Genomic DNA, 25,156 nt, shown 5'->3' on the forward strand with positions numbered 1-25,156 from the left:
GATGATTTCACAATTTTCCCTCTCTGACATGCACCACAAAGTGCATCTGAATGATAGTCAATGTCTGGTAGGCCTTTGACAAGTTGTAACTTACTAAGCTTAGAGATTAATCTCCAGTTAGCATGTCCCAACCTTCTGTGCCACATCCACTTCTTATCATTCACTGATAGAAGGCAAAATACCTTCTGATCAGTCAGTTCAGAAAAATTGATTTTGTAGACATTGTCAACTCTCTTTCCCTTGAACACAATGGATTTGTCTTCCTTGTTGATTACTGCACAGTTGGTTTTCTCAAAAAGTACATCATAACCATTATCACAAAATTGACTAATGCTCAAAAGGTTATGTTCAAGACCATCTACCAACCATACATTATTAATTGAGGTAGAGGAATTACCAATAGTTCCTGTACCTATGATCTTGCCTGACTGGTTGCCTCCAAACTTCACATTTCCTCCCTCTTTCATTGTTAGGCTGAGGAACATGGACTTCTCTCCTGTCATGTTTCTTGAGCAACCGCTGTCTAGGTACCATGATCTTTGCTTTGGCACTGCTCTTAGACATACCTGCATCATTGACATTTTTAGATTTAGGTACCCATTGTTCTATGGGTTCTGGAAGGTTAGTACTTAAGGCTTTACTCTTCACTTCTTGTACCATGTGCTGTGAATTGGGTTGCTTCTGATTAACCATCACCTTAGGTTTTGGTACTTCAGAAGCAGTAATTGTCTTCTTCTGAAACTTAGACTTCAGAACCTCAGATTTTGGTTTCACCAGACTCTGAGGAATAGGTTCTGATCTTTTCAGGATCCTCACCTTTGAAGTCTTGGAATCAGATTTTATCATATCCTTTAACTTAGAGTTCTTTGGCTTTGAAGTAATCTTAGCCTTAGAACTAGAAGCTTCAGGTTCTGATTGAACAACAGTTTCAAACTCAGCACCTTCTGGTACGAAGAAGGTTTTCAGACCATCCTTGATGCATTCACAACAAGATTTTAGATTGGTTTTCTCAAGTTTCACTTCTGGAAAACCAATTCCTCTGTCATTGTTCTTGTAAATGCTATAAATCATAGAAGCCACTCTGCTTCTGTCAATGCCAGATATAATAAAATCTTCAAGAGCAATTTCATGGTTACTTAAAGGTTTATCATTACACTTTTCTTGTAGCTTCTGACATAAGAACCTGAGCTGATCTTCATACGTTTTACACATGAAGTTAAAGCCCCTAAGTCCTTGTTCAAAAGCTTTCAGATCCAATAGAGTTGATTTTTGCTGTTGTACCAAATCAGCATATTTTTCTTTTAAATCCTTCAACTCATTGGTTCTTACTTCAAAATGTGTAAGAAGTTCTTTAAGTGACTCAACAAGTTCATTTTTGGGAATTTTGGAATATACCTCGTTTTCATCTTCTGAGTCTGAATCTGATCCAGCTTCTGAAGTTGCTGTTGCTACCAACCCAACAGCTACCTTTGCATCTTCATCAGCTTCCTCTTTATCAGACCCAGATTCACTTTCCAAATCATCCCAGGTTGCCATTAAACTCTGCTTAATCTGCTTCTTGTATTTGCTTGGTTTGAAAGTTGATTTCTTTGACTTGTCCTTTGATTTCTCTTTCTGAAGATCAGGGCATTCAGCAATGAAGTGTCCAGGCTTCTTACAGTTGAAGCATCCCTTCTGATCTTCTTTCCTTGAGCTTCTGGAGTTTCCCCTTCTGGCTTGAAACTTTCTGTTCTTCTTGGCCAGATACTGAAGTCTGCTTGAGAGCATAGCCATCTCAGCAGGATCTGGTTCAGAATCTGAACTTGATTGTTCTTCTTCTTCAGATTCAACCACTTTGAGAGCTTTTGATGACTTGCCTTTAGATGGAAGAGCTATTGATTTACTCTTCTTAGTAGACTCATGTTCATTAAGACTTAACTCATGAACTTTGAGAGAACTAACAAGATCTTCGACACTTAAAGTGTTTAAATCTTTAGCTTCCTCAATGGCAGTCACCTTTGGTCTCCATCTGGCAGGCAAGCTTCTGAGTATCTTGCTCACATGGTCAGAAGCAACATAACTCTTCTTCAGGATTTGTAGCCCAGAGACTAAGGTTTGAAACCTTGAGTACATCTCCTCAATAGTTTCATCATCCTTCATCTTGAATAACTCATACTGATGTACAAGCATGAGAGCTTTTGCTTCTTTGACCTTCTTGCTGCCTTCGTAGTTTGAACAAAGAGAAGCAAACATAGCTTTAGCAGTGGATTTGTCACTCATCTTCATGTACTCTGCTTTAGGAATAGCAGTGACAAGAGCTCCTCTGATAATATGATGCTTCTTGTAAAGTTTCTTCTACTCAGGAGTATGTTTCTTTCTATCCACAACAGCTCCTTCTTAATCAAGAACTAAGTCACCAACACCATCTTCTAGTATATCCCATAGTTCTTCATCTAAGCTCATGATATAACTATAGAAGTTGGTTTTCCACCAAGAAAATTATTCAGCATCTCCATTGAACTTTGGAACTTTTCCAACACTGGATCTTTTACTATCACTATAATCATGTGAAGCATTATTATAGCTAGTTTGACCAGGAGTAGGAGTAGACATGTTTTTCTCAGATCTTTGACTGTTGCAGGGTTAAGTGTTACACAACAGACCAAGGCTCTAAATACCAATTGTAGGTGAGAAAAACACAAGAAGGGGGGGGGGGTTGAATTGTGTTTTGGAAAATTCTTCGTTTCTCCTAAAAACTGAACACACTGGTCAGAAGCTAAGCGAGACAGCTTCTGAAGTGATAATCAGAATCTAAATGCAGCGGAATAAAACAGAGAGAGAGAAGAAGAACGTCACAAAGCAATTATACTGGTTCCTTCCACAATCCGGAAGTAGTCCAGTCCCCCTTGCACTTCCAAGGAGATTTCACTAAGAGTAATATCTGATTACAATTGCTCAAGCACACTTTGCAAGAGTCTTCCTATGCTCAAGAACACAATCAAGAGACTTCTATGCTCAAGCACAACTGCAAGAGACTTCCTTTGCTCAAGCACAACTGCAAGAGACTTCTAAACAAAATTACACAGAAAATTGTTTACGGTTGAACACTTGATATACAATCAGAGGTGCTCACAATACAAATCAGATACAGACTCAATGACTTAAGAATTTCTAGGATATGACTTTGAGACACAGAAATTCTAAGTGAATGCAGAACAATTTCAGCAGAGGTTTGGCACTTGTAAAAATGTTGAGAGTCTGTTGTTCAACATTGCCAAATCTCTAAGTCTTCACTCCTTTATATAGAGGTGTGATTCCTTATCCAAAGGAACATATATGCAGGCGAAACCGTATTCTGGAGCTGTTTTCTTGTCTTGTAGCGTGGACACAAAATAGAGTAGTGGAGAAGGTGGTTGTACAGTTCGTACAAAGTACAATGTCAACGCTTTCATCCAAAATTGCAAACACATGCCTTCAAACACCTTTGAAATGACCGTTGCAAAATTCCACTAATCTTTTGTTGTGTTTTCGAATCCAATAGACAGCTTTTGCAGTGATGATTCTTCAATCCTTGAATCTCTGCAAATCCAGTTGATCTTCAGCTTCTGGTGAAATGACTTCTGATGAGGCAGCTTCTGATAATACAGCTTCTGATGATACAGCTTCTGATGATGCAGCTTCTGATGAAATGGCTTCTGGACCTCTTGTCTTCAGGAGCACTATTCTTACTTCAGAAGCGACTTAACTTCAGGAGCGCTTTTTCTCTTCAGTAGCAAGTTGCCTTCAGGAGCGTCCAAGCTTCAAATTTTGTTGTTTCCTTTGCTCTTTATTTGCTCATTCAGAACCAATAAATGATGTAACTTTTTAATTATGGTCCTGTACACTTGAACAAATATTAGCTAGTCCAATTTACAATTTTTAATACCTTGTTATCATCAAAACTCTTTAAGGTTCATTGTTAAACACATTTTGTTCCAACAATGATGGCCTCTAATGTTGTCATATTGAGCTTGGGAGAGAGTTAATTGGCTAGAGTATATGGTTGGTGTTGTGATTCATCTATTTGGCCAAAGTATGATGGCCTTTTATGGCTGGATTTTTAACAGGCTAACATGCCAAAGAAAATTGATGATAACTTGAACAAGATGGGTGCAAGAATACCAAATGTGAAGCTTGGGAATTCTACAATATAATACCAAGCAAAGGTTCGGGTATCCACATGATGAAGATCAGATGATGAAGATCACCAAGCATCAACCGTGTTCACTCGAATAAAAGACAAGTCAAGAAATCGTGTCAAGAGCGGGGTTCTTGGAACACCGTGGGTGAAGAGTGATACTAGGAAGAATAAAAATAGTGTAGTGGCGTAATCAAAATTTAATGTAAATTTTTTTATGCTCTTTTAAGCTTGTAATGTACTATTCCTTCTTTTACTAACTTTCTTGAACAATACTATAGTATGGTACTCACTAAGCTTGTAATGTACTATTCCTTCTAATCGCACTATGTATGGTTTTATGGTTCTTAAGATAGATATTGACAGAGTATGAATATGAATATGTTTTGTGTGACCACATTTTTACAAATACGTGACCATTATTTTTTTCATAAATTAGAACTTGTCCGTCTTTAGGCGTGATAAACTCGCCGATTGTAAAACAGATTATTTATGGTTGGAAATGCTTTTAGTGCAGTGATCAAATGAGATTATGCGTTCGATTCGCCTAAAACGAAATTATTTACATATGGGAAATATAAACTAGCCAAATATATGGTCTGTATGACCACATTTTTACAAATACGTGACCACTATTTTTTCATAAATTAGAACTTGTCCGTCTTTAGGCGTGATAAACTCGCCGATTGTAAAACAGGTTATTTATGGTTGGAAATGCTTTTAGTGCAGTGATCAAATGAGATTATGCGTTCGATTCGCCTAAAACGAAATTATTTACATCTGGGAAATATAAACTAGCCAAATATATGGTCTGTATGACCACATTTTTACAAATACGTGACCACTATTTTTTCATAAATTAGAACTTGTCCGTCTTTAGGCGTAATAAACTCGCCGATTGTAAAACAGGTTATTTATGGTTGGAAATGCTTTTAGTGCAGTGATCAAATGAGATTATGCGTTCGATTCGCCTAAAACGAAATTATTTACATCTGGGAAATATAAACTAGCCAAATATATGGTCTGTATGACCACATTTTTACAAATACGTGACCACTATTTTTTCATAAATTAGAACTTGTCCGTCTTTAGGCGTGATAAACTCGCCGATTGTAAAACAGGTTATTTATGGTTGGATAGACTGTTAGTGCAGTGATCAAATGAGATCATGTGTTCGATTCGCCTAAAACGAAATTATTTACATCTGGAAATATAAACTCGCCAAATATATGGTTTGTATGACCACATATTTACACATGCGTGACCACTATTTTTTCATAAATTAGAACTTGTTCGTCTTTAGGCGTGATAAACTCGCCGATTGTAAATCAGGTTATTTATGGTTGGAAAGGCTGTTAGTGCAGTGATCAAATGAGATCATGTGTTTGATTCGCCTAAAACGAAATTATTTACATCTGGGAAATATAAACTAGCCAAATATATGGTCTGTATGACCACATTTTTACACATGCGTGACCACTATTTTTTCAGAAATTAGAACTTGTCCGTATTTAGGCGTGATAAACTTGCAAATTGTAAAAGAAGTTATTTATCATTTGAAAGGCTTTTAATGCAGTGATCAAATGAGATCATGCGTTCGATTCGCCTAAAACGATATTATTTACACCTGGGAAAGAAAAACTAGCCAAATACATGGTCTGCATGACCACATTTTTACATATGCGTGACCACTATTTTTTTGCACATGTAAGTTACAAATAATCAAATAAACGAACAATATAACCATAATTTGTCAAAGGTGTAACCATTTTTTCCCTGCATTCAAAATTGGCCGTCATTCTCATATCTGACCTAACAACATAAAATATGATGCCCTTAATAATCTAAAGTACATAGATGGTGGTAACTTTGAATGTATCACTGACAAATTGGCTCGAATTGATTTTTTTTTTTCACATGTAAATTACAAATTGGCCGAATTAGTACATCACATAATAAAATAAAATTCAAAAAATTGAACTTAGTTGCTTGAAGTAGATTCTTCTGAGCTTGACTCGGATTTTTTATTGACTTCTATCAATGATTTCGTTTCAAAAACATGATCTTCGACCCTTTCTTCATGCCAATCTAGGTACATTGAGAAGAGCTCAAGTAAAACCTTGGGATTCACTGTAGCTGATTCAACCATGGAAAGGAAGCAACTAAGTATCATCCCAAATAATATTGTCAGTATTAAATGCAGCTGATAGATCCAAAACGAATGATATAAAAAAAAAGGACCAAGATTTAAATGTGATTGAAAAACCCGAAGCTTACAACATCTTCATTTTTAAACAGCAAAATCATATAGAAGGAAAAGGACATGCCAATATGCCATTCCATTCCAGCAATCATCTTCATTTTCACTGTTTAAGGGAGAGAGTGGGAACGACCGGAAGTGAGTGAGAGGCAGAGTGAGAGGGAGAAGAAAGGGAGATCTAAGAGAGAGAAGAGGGTGAGAAAGAGAAGAGGGAGAGAAAGAGCAAGTTGTGTGAAATTTCAAAAATACCCATGCCACATAAGGGGTGTATGGAAGAGTGGTATGTAGAAGGGTGTTCACCAATCTTTTTCCTAATAGAAATGTTAGCTAGGATGCTACTTTCTTGTGTTATTTAAACATTAAAATCTTATATGATGTCAGCTCATGAGTTGTAAGAGGTTGAAATTTCATATTAGAGGGTTGTAAAATGGTCATTATTGTCACGATTATTAATATTAATTTCCCCTTAATTTTTATAAAATAATATATACATCAAAATACAGAGCGAGATTGCATATATTTATCTTCATCCTTCATTAACTTTTTATTTTGTATAATTTCCATACATTTTCAAAATACACAAAAACTAAATGATAACATATTTGGTATCAATGTTTTTTATGCACAACTATTATTTCCCTTTTCGTACAAACTATGTCATATTTTCATTGTTAATTTTATGGTTATAACTGTTGGAAAAAGAAAGGTTGAGTTGAGGGCATCAGATGAATGGAGAGACTAGGTGATGTTTAGAATTTTAGGCCTAAAAAATCAAATAGGTTAATAACTAATGCATCAAAAAGTTATGATATATCCATATTAAACTTTCTAGCTAGTTAATTAACTAATGCATAATATTCTCTCTCTCTCTCTCTCTCATTTTTATGTATGTAGTTTTCCCTCTATTAGTAGTAGGACCCTCTGCATTTGGCTCTACACTTTTACGAAGTGACAAACTTCCTTTCCCGTTTCGTATTTCTGTAAAGTAACTATGCTAAATACATAAAACCAATTTATCCTAGTTGAATGATAAAATCAAAATTCTCTAACAGACTTTTTAACAACCTTATTGTATTATGGTGAATTAGTAACATTTTTGTATAATATTTGAGCATAAAACATTTAGTAAAAACTAGGCAAGGAAATAAATATGGAGTAATATAAAGCACTATCAATCTCTAGAGCCCATAGTTTGCAAAATGAAACAAATGCATTCGTGAAAAAGCACTATCAATCTCTAGAGCTTGGTGCTAATAGTCTTCAAAACTGGATTTCAATTCATGTTGTATTCTATACAGCAACTTGATGTCTATATTTGGAGACTGAACTTCGTATAGACATCAAGTTAAAAATACATAAATTATGAGACAGAACAACGTGATCGGGGTTCGAATTCCGATTTCATCACTCGTATCATGTGTGTGAGTTCTGAAGTGGTTTGTCATTTTGTTTATCTACGAAGATAATATACACATTTGCTCAGGTCTGTATTTTGGCATATCTATTCCCCAAAGCATCTTAATGGGAGGACACGGTTCTTTGCTCCCTATTTTACCCTGTCATCATTTCATGGCACCCACCCACCACTCTACCTCTATCAGGATCTGTAAAAAAAACAAATATGAACATAACCTTTGTATAAAATAATAGTACAATAATTTAGTTTCACTTGAGTTATTTACAGTGTGCATGCATTTAAATTAGTAGCGAAACTTCCTTCTCATTATCCTATAGCCGTGTGGACCAGTCACACAATTATTGTTCAACTTTTTCTTTACTGAAAATCACTGAAGAACCATTATTTTTCTTGTCCTTGTGCTACGTTATTAATTACATTTCTTAAACTTTTTCCTTTTTACTTCTGCGATCTTTGTTACTTCACAGGACTAAAATAATAGTATTTTTTTTAAGTCATGAAGCAATGATAGTCATCAAGTAGAAGCTACGACATCCTAACTAAGTTGGTACTCCAAAGAACCCCATCCTCTGCCACGAAGCTCAAATAGTATATGAAATGAAAATAAAAGAAGTTGTTCTGTGGACTCAAAAACAGACAGGAATGTTGTTGTTCTTTCTAATGATTTTGTCATTTTCCTTGATACTAATTAAAAAATACACACAATTGTTAACTTCTACAGTCTATTATCTCCTAAAAAATATATTTCCACTACTTATAATTAAAAAATACACACAATTGTTAACTAATTAAGCTTGCTCCCCAAAAATATACACATTTGTTCAGGTCTTTATTTTGGTATCTATCACTTCACTACACTACACCCTGAAGCGGGGACACCACTCTGCCCCCAATAGAACTACTATTGATATATCAAAGGTAAATATTTATTAAACATTGGTGTGTAAACATATAAACATTCAATAAACATGTTTATAAAACTTATATGCTAATAAAAACATCGAATTCCAACAATATTTATGGTGTAATATCTTTTATAGTGTAATATCTTTTTGCTACAATTTTTTTAACAAAGAAATTTTTATGTAAAGTTTCGAATGAAAATTCGTTTGAATAGTTTATCTTAAAATATAATTTTAAATATTTCATCATTTTGTTATAATTTACTAATGATGCATATATCAAAATGTTTTCTTTTTAAAATAGCATCATTTTTTTAGGAATACAGAGTACTTATGGCTTCGATGTAGACTTGACTAGATTGCTAACAAGATTAGCATTGATATGCAATATTATCACTTCCATTATTTTGTCAATTTTTCGTTGTATTGGTATTTAGTAGGACCATGTGTTTTAATTTGACAATACACAATAAATGTTTCTTGGAATGTAAATGTGAAGGAAGAAAAAAATATGAGGTGGTCTTTAGTTTCTCTATCAAAAGTCATATAGCTTTTGAGCAATGATATACGTATAATTTTTGAACAGCTTTTAGACAACTCTCTCTCTTATAATCTTATTGTATCCTTAATCTATTTCTACTTTTTTATCTCTCTATTGTTTCGGACCAATTAAAAAGAGAAAAAAAAATACATTGTCAAAAAAGTTGTATTTTTTGTGTTCGATGTAGAAATTTCCCTTTAGAATGTGACTGAACTTGTTTTGAAATTCTACATACATGATACATTACATCGAAATACTAGAATGTAATATTCTGGTAACTGATATTCAAACACTTGAACTGAAAAATTCAAAAATATAAACTAAGCATCCAACTTTTTGAAATGGAAGTTGATATCATTGAACAGAGATTGTGATGAACCATCTGTTGGTATCGCAATATGTACAAATTCTAGTATTCTTGAAAGGAAAAATATCAAGATGTTTTAAAACAAAGAGAGACTTTCTACTATGTACAGTCATACAGTGTCTTCTACAATGTGGCTAGCTGGACAAAACACGAAATATGGTCTTCGTAAACACGAGCCATACAGTGTTGTTGCTGCTACACAAGTTCTGTTTTAGAAACTTACAAGTTCTGATCTTCACCTGCTTGGCTCTTTCTATAAGGATTCCAATTTGTGTACTGAGATTGAAATTTTCAAAACTCTGCAACCAGTATAACTGAGCTGCAAAGCATAGCATTACTCACTGCCCTTTCGAACAACCAACGGATTCTGTGGTGCGAGCAACCGCTAGACATCCTGCATAACAATGTGAGTAGCCAGATGACTACGGATGGTTTCCTGACAATGTACAGTCAAAGAATAAGTAAATGGTTAGTTTTGGATGGAGAAAAGTTCCGTAAATTACCGACAACAGCTTGAAATCGTCAGGAATGGATTCTCCCATGTTCAATTTTATGTTTAATAGGAAAAAAGCTTCTTTATACCACCTAGTTCATACATATAAATATTTCCACGTCATTTTTTTTTTTTTGCAATTTTTAATCTTTCAAACTACTGAACTATGATATAAGATGAAGTTTCTATCTATCTTTGAGAATCTTCATTTATCCATTTTAACCATATGAACAAGGAGAAAAATAAAATAAAAAAAGTTGGTAAGCTTTAAGTGTAAAATGTTTTCATATATAATTTATCAAACTTGGATCAATGGAGTGGGAAAAAATCCTCTCTAAGAAGCACAAACACGGAGAAATTAACACATTGATTCGTCGCCACCGATAGTAATTTGAGAAAATATAACATAATTGAATATAATTACATGTGTGTCGGTTCGAAAACACACATGTTGGACACTGGACACGCCTTCAATGAGAAGTGTTTGTGCTACAAAACATTCTCCACATTAAATTCAAGCAATATTTTAAACTGCGCCAGTACATAAACTAATCAACGTTTATAATAATGTAAAATTTAAACAGAAAACGACAAACCTGCAATTAATTGAGGAATCTAGCTCCGGTGCTCTTTTTGTTTTCTGAATTTAGGATGCCCCCAAATTTTTCTGTGAAGATTTATACGGATTGAAAATTTCTTTCTTTTCCTTTTCTTTTGTGATAATGAAGCATTGATATCTTCATATGATTTTGTCTTTCCAATATAAGGATCGGTGAATACCACATTCTCCTCCTCTGTGTTGCTTTTCTCTTTCCACACGTGGATTCCCATTTCTGCACTTCTTAATCTTATATTCTCGTGATCATCCAACTTAAACTCCACATGGATCCATTCATTTTTCGAAAGTATTTTGTCCATTATATTATACTCATATTGTCTTTTACAGAGTTCATTCAATTTCGGGGTATGAAACAAATTTGTATGCTTCCAGTACACATAGCTAAAGCGGCGACAAAAATCTATCTCAATTTCATATCCATTCACAAAATAATTGACTCTTGTGTCAGTCGACCAATTATTGCCTTCCGGAGGAATACAAATACAAGTAATAGAAGGGATTTCTTTACGAAACCAGAAAGAAATTGTAGGTCCCCTGCTTTGGTGCTCAAACCAATCTGGTATCCCCTCTGTTTCGTTTGGGAAACGAAAACGAGTGCATTGAGTCTCATGTAGTTCCTGTTAGTGTATATGAAATATATATATATATATATATATATATATATATATATATATATATATATATATTACACATTATCAAATATAAATATATATGAAATACTGTAAAAGATGTCAAATATTGTAGTGCAATAAAAAACAACAACAGACCTGACTCATTAACATTCTTCTACTTGATGAACTCAATGACTCACATTTCAATGCAGAAAGCTCTTCAAGGTTTGGTGGAATCCCTCTAATTTCCTCAAGAGATGTGCATTCTGATAGACGTTTGGCAAGTGCACCAAATACTATCGAAGTAGTAAAAATATCGATCCCACGAGGACTGTTTTTAACTTCAATAATTCAATTGCGTTATATAATTAGGATGTATAAAAGTTATTTTTGGTTTTGCCACTAGGCAGTAGATTTGGTTTGATTTTAATTAAATCAAGAAACAGAAAATAAAGATTTGATTAAGAAAATATGAGAGAAAGATGAGATCAGATCCGTCGAATCCTCTAAGTTCCCCTAATTGGTATACTGCACCTATTTGTTATGAATCCTCTTCTAATTTACGATGATTAACAAAATAGCCCTAATCAATCCCTTGAGTTAGGACCCTCTTCTTAAACTACAGCCCCTAATTCCTTAGGTGGTCTAATAATTCTTGAAGGTTTTACCGAACGTTAACCTATTATCACTAACAAACGATTATCTATTCCTAGACTAACCCTGTTTATTAGAACAATTCAATTAGGTCTAAGTTGAAAGCCATGGTCAGTGGTCATTCATTCTCACGAAATCAAGTTATATGTGATCAAGATATAAAAAGCATTAAGAACAATTGAATTGAATAAACTAGAATTGAATTCTTAAACAAAATAGAGTTTCACAGCAACATGTGTCAATTAGGGTTACAAAGATTCATCTCGGATCTAATCTCTAAGAGATTTAGCTACTCATAATCGAGTTTACAAATAGCATAATCAATGAAATAATTAAAACATACATGAATTGGTAAAAGGTTGAAGAAATCGCCCTTCTAGCAGTCTCCGATGTCTCAAAATCGCACTTTGCTCTCCAAATTCGTAACCCTTGTTCTTCAGATTGAGTGCAGTATTTATAGAAGTCATGGGCCTGACCCATCAAAATCGCGCCGCGCCTTGTAATTGGCGTGCCGCGATTTCCTCTTTACAGGAAGTGTGTAATTTTGCTTCAAAAATCGCAGCACGGCTTGAAATTGGCGTGGCGCGATTTCCTTCGAACAGACTTCAAATTTTAAGCTTTTTGCACTCCAGAACAGTATAAATTGCATGAGAACTCTATCAAAATGTCACAATAAGTCCCTAATATTACGTAATGACAGGATGTCATCACAACCCCAAACTTAAACCATTCCTTGTCCTCAAGGAATTTGCTTGCAACAGTGACAAATAACAGTAAAATAACAGTTACCTGACAAAACGATAGTACCCAAAAGTTCATTCTCCTTCTAGCTAAAGATGAGCTAGTTTGACTTGTTCGCATCCACCAATTCACAACTCCTCGCATCAAATTGAAATAGGGTTCTACCAGTCGACATGCAGGTCTACATATTACCATACGTTTGAAAAGTTTCTAAACATCAATCAAAGTCAATATCATTACACACTTTTGAGGTCTTTAGGGTTATAACGGGGCTTAGGTGAAAGGTGGGATATATTTGGATAAGTAGGCTACACAAAATTTGAGTTAGGCATTCCTACGGAAGTTAAAGCACAAAATTCATTCCTTCATTCATTCACCTTGTGGAAATACAATCAATGCAAAGGTACTAGAGAACATTTTTAACATTTAGGGACAATCGAGTTTGAAGTTACTCGGATTTTCAATGTTTTGTCCCTTTTTCATCATTCAATTTCTCTCTTTTTTTTTTTTTTATACACCATTTTTGTGTGTATTTTGCATGACAATTTCATATTTTTTTTTCATTTTTGTTCTCTAATTCTCTAGTACCCCCACCCCAAACTTAGTTGGTTGCAAATTCCAATAGCAACCCCAAACTTAATCTTTAGCAACATTCTACAATGCCTTAACTCAGAAAATACATTAGGGGACAAATCCTAAAAGTCTCTAGGCTTGTAATGTAGTTTGTCACCGAACAAAAAGTTCTAATCCTACCGGCTCACAATTGGTTAAGAAAGGATAAATTTAACAATTTAAAACAGGGTAGGCTTCAAAAAGGCTCACAGGACCAAGCACTTTTGCCTCAGTGTGTAATTGACAAAGACCAATCAATAATAGAGAAACAATGCAAGTTCTAGAAATGTAGTTGCATGGAAAACTAATCTAAACATAAGTAAATTGAAAAAACAAGATTTGGCAATGAACCTTATGGCTGAGATTTCTGGGAGTATGTGACTACCTAGCAACTCCGTACACTTCGCCTTTGAATCAAGTCACCCCTCCTTTAGAACTTTTGGAATACCGTTTCATCAAACAACTGTTACTAAACTGGAATAGGTCACATGAAACAAAACAAATTCATTAATAAAAAACAAGTGCAGGAGCAATTACAATAGGGAGATAGGTTCAATGGACTTCGACATTAAAAAGAAGATAAAGAAAATACATCAAAAGAAAAATGACTGAAAATAAAATACAAAGCAGAAAATGCTAATCCATCAGTAGATCAGCCCATGTTCACATCATCATCCGAGTGTCCAGCCCCCGGTGTCCTCAATCCTTCAAAGATGCCATCCCCTTGATCTTGCTCGGTGGCATTGAAATCATCAGTGATTTCCCTCCTCATGCGCAGCCCATACTCTTCTTGATGTGTAAAATATTGCTCCATGCGCTCACGGGAGCCTCCAAACCTCTCATAAGACCCACTAATCGGACCCATATGCAATTGAGCCTCCGCAGCAAACGCAGCTGAGAACCTAGGACGGTTCACCCATAGCTGGTCCGAAGTCTCATTCATCCAATTAGCTTGCACATGCATGAATTCCTCAAGCTTTGGGTGAAGAGGAGCATAACCCCCTTGGCTACTACTCCCTCCTTGCTCCATTTGTTGTTGCCTTGCTGCCTCCCTCTCTCTCTCCTTCATATAGCCCTCATATTTCTTCATAAATCCATCCATTACCGAGTCGGTGATTGGCTTCATATTGCTTGTGTTGAGATCACTATCATAAGTCGGCACCAACTCTTGCTCACACAACCAATTAATTAGACTCCCATGCCCCAATTGTGTGGTGTTTCCGGTTGCTAGATCATGAAGACTATTGGCCAAGAGGCGGCCAATATCTATAGGGTGCTCCTTGATGATGGCGTAGGCAGCAAGCACCCTCTTGAGAGGAATTTCAGAAGTGCAAGATGCACTCTCAAGAGTCTGGACCACATAAGACACCCATGCCTTGGGTACCGGCAGCATCTCCGCATAGGTAAGCATCCGGGACTTTTTCCAAGTCGACCCAGGCCTACACATGGTGGTGATGATCTCATCAAAGGTATCCTCCGTAATAGAAAATCTCTCCCTTCTCAATTTTTCAACCCAACACTCCTCCGGTGCTTGAACATTCAGCCATGCATTGAGAGCATCCGGGCTGAAATCAATGTATTTGCCTCGCACAAAAGATTGAAAGGGTGTATCGGACACCCTTGCATTTGCAAAGAATTCGACGATCACCGTTTTGTTGTTTGCTTCGTCGATCATCTCATTCAACCTTGTCCACCCCTTCCTTCGTAATTCAGACTCAAAGAAAGGATATTTCACAAGCTTTGTGAAATCAAACTTCCTCTCCCCTATGACCTCGAAACTCTTCAAAGATTGATGGAACTCTTGGGCTTGGTCATTGATGAAATGGATGGAGTTTTCGGGTGGTTCGGATGCGGCACGAGGGCGTTTGGATTTGCTTGTGGATGGTTTGGGGTTGGTGGCTTTCTTTGAGCGGGTGTTCCTTTGGTTGGAGGCCATTTGTGGTTTAGGAAGATGGTGAAAGGAAAGTTTTGTGAAGTTTGGGAAGGTTTGGAATGATTGTGGTTTGATTGTGGTTTGGATTAGTGAATTTGTGATAGGAATGTGGTATGATGATGGTTAGGAAGTGAATATTGAGATGAAGATGAGGAGAATTCGTGAATGGAAGTTTAGGGAAGTTTTGGTAGAGAAAGGTATGAAGAATGGAATGAAAATGATGATGAACAGTGAAGGATTTATAGTGCTGTAGGGGGAAAATCGCGCCGCGGCTAATATCAGGCGTGCCGCGATTTCCTCAAAACAGGGAGTTTGGTTCTTTGCTTGTGAAAATCGCGCTGCGGCCATATACAGGCGCGGCGCGATTTTGGTCAAACAGGGAGCATGTTTTGCTTCCTCAGGCCAAAATTTTTGTTTTCTTGAAAAATGCCTGAGTTCCTTTAATTTCTGAAAAACTTTTGAGGAGAGAATCATGCAAGACATCAGTACCTTGCATGATTTTCTTGGCAGGAGGTATACGTGAACAAATTTTTAGACTTTCCTGCCTTGTATTAAAAGAAAAGAAAAATATTTTTGTGTTTTTGTTTTTGAAAGCAATAAAATCATACCTGAAAAATAAATAGTGGGTTGCCTCCCACCAAGCGCTTTCTTTTACGTCATTGAGCTTGACGTTTCAACCACTGTTACGGTGGCAAATATGTCAGAAAGAATATATCATCGTTCTCCTTCCTCTTGTTTGGTAGGAATTCCATGAATTTGTAGCAAAGAAGTAGATGCTCCCATGCTCTCACTGTTAAACCTTTAGAGTTTAAGCTCTCCCACCGTAGAGAAGGATGTGCATCCATCTGCACACGAGTGATTTCCTCAACCCCTGTTTGTTCAGACTTCGGGAAAATGTCAGCACTCCTCACTTTTGGATTTTCTTCCACCACAACCTTGTGACACTCAGTCTCCATCTGAACCAGCTTCCTCTGAGACTCATGTGCTTTCTCAACAAGATCACCACACTGAACATCAAACTTTTCAAATAAAACTTGATTTGACACCAAGAAATCATCTAAAATATTCTGAAGTTGAGTATTGTAATCGATGTTGATCACCTCTTTCTTCCTTTCACCATCACTACCTGGTTGATTCGCCTCATAACGACCACAACTCGAGATTTTGTTGTCCAAAATTTTGATCTTAAAAGATAGCATATATTTTTCATACTGCAACTTAGCAATCTCTTCTGTGTCATAGAGGAGTAACCTGTCTATCATAGCTGCAAAACTTGGATAAACTTTTCAGTAGCACAGTACAATGAGAAGAAAACAAAGAGCATAATATTTTTTTTTTTATAAATATATATACAAAAATATAGAAGACAGAAATCCTAAATAATAACGTAATTGCCTTGTTGAAATAATTCAACAGTCCCCGGCAGCGGCGCCAAAAACTTGATAGACGTTTGGCAAGTGCACCAAATACTATCAAAGTAGTAAAAATATTGATCCCACGAGGACTGTTTTTAACTTCAATAATTCAATTGCGTTATATAATTAGGATGTATAAAAGTTATTTTTGGTTTTGCCACTAGGCAGTAGATTTGGTTTGATTTTAATTAAATCAAGAAACAGAAAATAAAGATTTGATTAAGAAAATATGAGAGAAAGATGAGATCAGATCCGTCGAATCCTCTAAGTTCCCCTAATTGGTATACTGCACCTATTTGTTATGAATCCTCTTCTAATTTACGATGATTAACAAAATAGCCCTAATCAATCCCTTGAGTTAGGACCCTCTTCTTAAACTACAGCCCCTAATTCCTTAGGTGGTCTAATAATTCTTGAAGGTTTTACCGAACGTTAACCTATTATCACTAACAAACGATTATCTATTCCTAGACTAACCCTGTTTATTAGAACAATTCAATTAGGTCTAAGTTGAAAGCCATGGTCAGTGGTCATTCATTCTCACGAAATCAAGTTATATGTGATCAAGATATAAAAAGCATTAAGAACAATTGAATTGAATAAACTAGAATTGAATTCTTAAACAAAATAGAGTTTCACAGCAACATGTGTCAATTAGGGTTACAAAGATTCATCTCGGATCTAATCTCTAAGAGATTTAGCTACTCATAATCGAGTTTACAAATAGCATAATCAATGAAATAATTAAAACATACATGAATTGGTAAAAGGTTGAAGAAATCGCCCTTCTAGCCGTCTCCGATGTCTCAAAATCGCACTTTGCTCTCCAAATTCGTAACCCTTGTTCTTCAGATTGAGTGCAGTATTTATAGAAGTCATGGGCCTGACCCATCAAAATCGCACCGCGCCTTGTAATTGGCGTGCCGCGATTTCCTCTTTACAGGAAGTGTGTAATTTTGCTTCAAAAATCGCAGCACGGCTTGAAATTGGCGTGGCGCGATTTCCTTCGAACAGACTTCAAATTTTAAGCTTTTTGCACTCCAGAACAGTATAAATTGCATGAGAACTCTATCAAAATGTCACAATAAGTCCCTAATATTACGTAATGACAGGATGTCATCACATTCAAACAATTTAAGGATCCTAAGAAGATGACATTCACTAAGGCACTCAGGAATAATTTTGAAATTGTGGTTTCTTGATAAGTCTAGTTCTTCAACATTAACACACCACTTAAGAACTATTTGGAGACATTCATCTGAGAGCCTGCACTCGTAGAGAGTAAGCTTTGTCACATTTGAAAACACTATTGAATACATTTTGTCATTCTGTTTTGGGAATCTCAGCATTCCACCCCGTACAACTAACTTATCAAGTTCACTGAGATTTTGAAATGAAGATGGCAATTCTCCTATGGAAGTATGACTCAACCTAATATTATCTATATTTGTCATCTTGCATAATAATTTTGGAAAACTTTTGAGACTAAAACAAAAAGAAAGATTCAATTCTTTAAGAGATGCCAACCCTAACGGTGGAAAACGTTTGAGCTTCCTGCAACCAAATGCACTTAACCTTTCAAGTTTATTTAGGTGTCCAATCGAATTGTGAATTGTAATTAAATTATTACAATCTTCAAACAATAGCTTTTCTAAATTTGAAAGGCCTGAGACATCAGGTATATGTGTTAAATATTCACAATGGTCCAATATCAAGATTGTCATATCCTGGAACTTCTGCATAAACACAAAGGAAGAAACTATAAATAAATTAAAAAGCAAACACTATACTTTAATAGTGATTTCTTTTATGTTGGCTAAAAAGAAATCATTGTACATTATAAATATATACAGTTATAAAATGGTTTTATTTCACTTGCCTTGCTTAAAATACTAGACGATAGAGACTTTGATAAACATCCTTCCCATTTCAATGCTTTCAAACTGCTTGGAAGATATTTGAGACCTTTAGAACAATGGCCATTTTCAATGATAAGTGTTTTCAGTTTTGTCATCTTCCTAAAAGCCTTTCCTTTCTGGTCTATTACGGATTCCATGGAGTGCAAATTCATACATATCATTTCAGTTTTACCAGTTCCCTTATAACAAAAATAAAAATAAAAAATGCATCAACCAGAATAAAAATCTGATACAGAGAAATTTACATGTAATTAAATGGAAAAAAATACTAGTATGAGATGGTCATATTTAATCCAACATGAGCAAAGTTGTATTAAGACTAAATAACAAATTGAACGTAGATATCAATCTTACAGTGTTTTCTTTTAAAACATGAACTATATCATCTTGACACCATAACCTACTTCTTTCTCCTGGCTCTTTAGGTGATTCTTGCCGGACGACTTCTTTACCCATGTCCTTTATCAAGTCATGTAATCTCACATCATAAATAGATCCCGAATGGTAAGAAGTATTAATCTTAATGAGAGATTTTTCAGCCAACACTACTAGATGATGTGTTATGCAATGGTCATAATGAACACGAAGTATATATTCAAACTTCTCCCATCTACATCCTTTGAAGCAACAAGCAATGTCTAGAAAGACACTTTTCTGCTCTTCCTCCAAAGCATCATAACTTACTTTAAGTATCTCGTGGATCTTTTTATTGGGAATCTTTTCATATCCATCTAATGTACCCTTCCATTCTTCTATCCTCTTTCCAATCAAGTTGGAACCCACTATTTCTAAAACTAAGGGAAGGCCAGAAGCATATGAAACTGCACGATTTAAAACGTCATCATAACTTGACGGTATTTTGTTATTCTTAAAAGCCATCCACCTCAACAATTCAAGAGCTTCTGTCCCATACAACCCTTCTACTTCATGCATACTTTCTATCCCATGACAGGTTAGTAAGTGTTTGTCTCGAGTGGTAATGATGACTCTGCTTCCACGGCCGAACCAATCAAGTCCTCCAGCCAAAGCATATAGTTGCTTCATATTGTCAACATCATCGAGAATCAAAAGAATCTTCTTTCTACATAGCCTTTCCTTTATTTTAGGAATTCCTTCACTAACACCTCCTAACTTAGTTTTCAGTTGAAGTGTTTTTAAAAGAAGCTCCTCCTGGAGATGTTTCAAATCATTTGAAGCTGAACTCTCTTTCACATTTTCAAGAAAACATGAGCATTCAAATTGATCAGCAATAAAATTATAAATTGCTTTTGCAAGTGTTGATTTACCCAAGCCTCCAATGCCATAAATTCCAACCATATGGACCCCTTCATCAGGTCCATCATCAAAAAGCGATTTCACTTGTTGTACTCGAGACCGCAATCCAACAGGGTATTTGGCAACATCTAAGGGTTGACGACTGATCTTGTTGGAGATGCAATTGACTATCTCTCCAATAAACTCGTATTCATATCTATTCATGTCCAATAAGATAATTTAGTGTGTAACAACATCACAATCACATCCATGTACTCAGAATATATTATACATTTCTAAGTATTTTGACATAGGAATAACTAATACTTGTTTAAAAACGTAAATAAAAAAAGGTATTTCCTATTTAACCTTTAAGATGAGATTATTGTGAAATTTAAATTAAAGAAAGAAAATATAAAATGGAAAAATAGGATTTAAGTAAAGTTGGGTACCCAGGAGGACTATCATGGTAGCCGGACAAGTTAGCAGCCTGGTTCAGAGCCAATTTCCATTGTTGCAACCTCTCCATGTTATTCTTATCATTTTGAAATCTCTTTTCATGCTCAGCCATTGCTTCACCATAATTACCTGACTGATGTCGCACATTAGTAGGTTTCACACCAACGAAAACAGGCAAAACGAGGCAACCCTTTGTCTTGTAGCAATGAATGATATGGATAAGTTCGTCCAAACAAAACGAAGAAGAGGCATAGTTGATAGAAAACACAGGAATAAAAATCCTTGACTCTTCAATGGCCTTGAGAAGTGATGGTGTGATTTCATCTCCTCCTTGAAGTTCACGATCATCAATGAAGGTATGGATTCCCTTGTTAGTAAGAGCATTGTAGAGATTGCCGGTAAAACCGTGGCGAGTGTCAATGCCCCTAAAACTGAGGAACACTTGGTAAGTGAATGCATAGGAAATTGAAGAGGAAAAGGAAGGTGATTGCATAACCATGATAATTGATAACAAATTAGTGGAATATGGATGACTACGTGTATGTTATTGTTCTTATTGTTTGGTGTCTGTAATATGTGACTATATATAAAAATTGCAAGTGTGGAAGAACTTCATTACCATTTCTCCTCCGCGTGACTTGTGTCGAGCTGTTAAAATATAATTATAAAACAAACTCTCTATCATTGAACATAAAAATGAGAAATCAAACTTTGACAAATGTGAAATTTGATAGAATTTCTTCATTTTCCCTTGTGGACCATTCAATCACACATTAATATATTAATTGTATCACTCTCTGATTTGGGAATAAGTTTGAATGATTATTTTATGGTTGTTAGTTTATTTACTATGAAACTTCCTTTTGCTGAGGACAAAAACAATATTGAAAGTCTAATGAATGATACAATATACAAGAGAGTCTAGAATAACAACTGATGGATGTTAAATTTAATGATTTAAATTCTCTCAAAAAAAAAAATTTAATGATTTAAATCAAAAATAAAAATAAATAAATGGAAGAATAGATCAAAAGTAAATGTTAGTTAATCATAAACTATTTTCGAAATAGGCTTTTTTTTCTTCCACCGAAAGTAATTCTATTTTTGTTGCGTCAGATACTAAATGTTGACACCTCTTATAGCTAGAATTGAAATATGGTTCACTATGTTGTGATAGCCCAACTTCGGCAAAAGTTATGGTGCATAAGCCATTTCCTTATGCACCGTGCATAAACACTTCACAACCATCAGATTTGATCGCACTCTCACAATCTGATAGCTCCGTCGCTCTCCGACGCTGCAACCACCACTTCCCCTGCTCCGCCGATTCAAATTTTGTCCCCGGCGGTGAATCTCTCCGTCGACAGACATCGAAGATCCAATATCAGAAGAACAATTGAACAAAAGAAAAACTAAGAGGAAGAAAAACGTGAAAACAAGATCTTGCCGCCACACCTTCAAACCGAATAAAACGAGATCGGGAAAGATCACCTCAGCCATCCGGTTGTTCCACCGAGTTTGTAGCATAAATATAATAAATAACCAATTTGCCGCTCCAGTATGTTCTATTTCATTGTTTGTGGAGTTAACTACTTGTTGTGATGCGGGCATTGATGTTTTGGATAAAGCTCTGACCATGGTGCTTCCTGGTTATGTATCTTCATTTGTTGGCCATCAATTTTAAAATCATTACACCAATAGAAAGTCTTATACCCACTGTAAGCTTATAAAATTGAGATACAAATGTTAGATTTCTCATGGCAAACAACATATCCCGCTTGCTTAGTTCAACCATGTATTTCTCACTAATGTGGCATAACCTCTTATGCCACAACTCAAGTTTTTAAGCCGATCAACTACATGCACATCTTTATTTAATTTATGCATGCGCCAAATAAATGTGACAACACTTCATACCTCTAGCAACAATCATAGATCCGTCAATAAGTTTTCAAGAGTCCCACGAGAAGTAGTTGTCATAACTTTTATCACATAGTCTAGCCACTAAAAGGAAATTCTTGGAATTGCTTCTGCTTTGCTCCCTATTATCTGTATAATTATTCATGTACGTTTCTCCCCTTTAATTTGGTAACCAATATCCCTAACCGTAAAGAAGAGTCCTAAGACTTTCTTTTCATATCCTCATTCAAAATACTGCACTTAACAACGTCCATCAATAAAACAAATTGAAATCAAAATAATGCTTATTGTTAATTTGTAATTGTTTAATTTATCAGAGTTATTTTATTAGGGGTCTATTTTTAATATTAGAGCATGACCTTCAATTTAATTGAAATGGCCTTGAATTCATTAGTTTTATCCTTTGGCTTTGCTGCCACCAACAGAGATTCATGATAATTCTTAACATAAAGCAGATCCTCCGACCTACTATTCTAAAGGGCATAATTTGACTCATCACCTATAAATATTAGTTCCAATGTTTTTTTTTCTGATCACTCAAGTAGTAAAAATAAGAAGTGAATATTTTACAATAGAGTGTCTCTGTTTTCCTTCGAACCATGGTTGGTTACCCAATGATATTATCATATTTGTTCATCATATTATCATATTTACTTTTCAGTGTTTGATATTCTTGTTGACAAACTAGTTCAGTTTTCTAAGGAAAATGTCAGAATGTTTTGATTCCATTATAATTATTTACTGTTTTTAACGTTTTTTAAATTTTTTATGTCCCAATATAATTTATTAATATCAATTACATACGTATGCATATGCTGCCCTCAAACTCTTATCATTAAAATATTTCCATTGGTTCCAAGAAATTTCATGGAAAGAGCATGGAAAAAGAAGTATATTAGTTATGTATTATTATTATAATTATATATATATATATATATATATATATATATATATATATATATATATATATATATATATATATATATATATATATATATATATATATATATATATATATATTGCCACCATACAAAAGATATGTAATGAGAAGGTGGTTTTACACTTGACTTGGTAAAAATAGAGTTAAACAACTTGTTTTTTTGGTGGTGATAAAATATTTTTTGGGTGGTGAAACAACTTGTTTAAATTTATATATAAGCACGGGAGAATATTTTAGAAAATTATTATTTAAACCTGAAACAGCTTGTTTAATTTTATGTTTTTTGTCTTTTTTTTTCTCAATAATTTTATGTTTGAAGCATCTGATTTGGTTTGTTACTGACTGGGTGATTTGGAAGGAAAGAAATGCTAGGATATTTTGTGGTATACAGAAATCTCCTATCAAGCTTCTGGAAAATGTTAAACTTCTTTCCTTTTGGTGAGTTAAAGGTAAAAATGTAGTCTTTCAATATAGATTTCATAATTGGTGCCAAAACCCTTTCCTATGTACGGGTATTGGTTAATTTATGTTTCTTTGTATTGAACACTTGATGTAAATTTTAGCTTTCTTTTTTGGTACACCTTGTGCCGGGAAGATAGTCAGTTTTTAGTAATATATCTCTTTTTCATTTCTTCAAAAAAGTAAAGTAATAATTAACATTAGGTTACCATATAATTACATGAAGTTACCGTATACCCTTAAAAAAAAAATGAATTTACCGTATAGACTACTGTATAAACTGGATTTCAGTTTCGACTAATAGATAAATTCTAAAATGGATCATTATAAGCGGTACACCATAAATTAGTACTTAAAAAATGTTCGAAACTCTAGTGAGGATTGAGGATATATGTCTTCTCTTGGTTATCGATGTAAATGATCCTCTTTATTTTTACAATTGAAATAATGATTTTCTCTAAAAAAAAAATTGAAATAATGACTTATTTCTGAATCATTAAATATTAGAAGAATCTTGCTCAAAAAAAAAAATATTAGAAGAATCTTGAGTTTTTTTAACCAGTGCTCTGGGAGCTCGGGTTAGTATTTTTCTTTATTATTGTTACTATTATTATATAATTCCCTCACTAAGAAGATAGGTGATGAGAAGGAGGATTCACACTTGACTTGGTAAGGAAAATGGGAAGGAAGTTTCGTTTTTTATAAATAAATGGACACTCTTAAATCATAGTTCATATATATGAGACTCATATAGATAGGGGTGGGAATAGGCGAGATCGAGTTAGGTTTTGCAAGGTCTAAGCAGTCTGGCATTTCTTAAAGCCTAAGTCTGGCTGCGACCTGTCATAGGCCTACTTTATAGGACTGAGCCTGACCTTCTGAAAGCCTGATACGGTATGCTAGCCTGTTAAAACCCTATATCCTATGAACTTCTTTAAATAAGCAATGTGATATAAGTTTAAATAGACTCTCGAACTAATAGATTAATTAGATTAAACTCTCTTTTGATAATCAACATGAGGTTTTAGGGAATTTGACAATATATTGTATCATATTTCAATTCTAGTTTATAATAATACATTTATATATGCAAAAAATTAATGTATACTAATAAGTTTAAATTTTTGAAAAAGTTAAAAAATTTATTATTTAATTCAAATTACAAAATATAATATAATAATAAATAATATTATTCATGTTTACTTAAATATGCCGGTCTAATATGCTTAAGAGGTTTTTTGAATGACATGTGGCCTGACCTTTTAAGCTAAATAGGCTTCTAAAAAAGTCTAGGTCTTCTCTATTTAAATGATAGTTTTGGTGAAGCACTGGCAAAGCATGAAGGGAGGTTCCAAAATAATAAAAAAAATAAATAAGAAGTGCTCGCAAAAATGGAAGATAACTCTTAAGGAAACTGCTAACTCAGGGCCGACCCAAGGGGTAGGCACTCCAAGCAAGGGCTTTAGGCCCCGAAAAATATCTTT

General features: G+C 34.7%; 1 pseudogene across 1 annotated transcript; it reads right to left on the reverse strand.

Moving 5' to 3' along the window:
* Window positions 1-11,089: 11,089 nt before the first annotated feature.
* LOC146917406 (TMV resistance protein N-like) lies at window positions 11,090-20,983 on the reverse strand (annotated as a pseudogene). The gene is made up of 6 exons (XR_015015594.1): window positions 20,347-20,983; window positions 18,995-20,111; window positions 18,601-18,819; window positions 17,844-18,457; window positions 11,523-11,628; window positions 11,090-11,372 (listed from the first exon to the last, which is right to left on the reverse strand). The product of XR_015015594.1 is annotated as a TMV resistance protein N-like (transcript).
* Window positions 20,984-25,156: the final 4,173 nt, after the last annotated feature.

This window comes from Medicago sativa, chromosome 6 (genome assembly GCF_051527215.1).
Source record: "Medicago sativa cultivar Bolivia chromosome 6, Bolivia_mono, whole genome shotgun sequence".
Taxonomy (NCBI): Eukaryota; Viridiplantae; Streptophyta; class Magnoliopsida; order Fabales; family Fabaceae; genus Medicago; species Medicago sativa.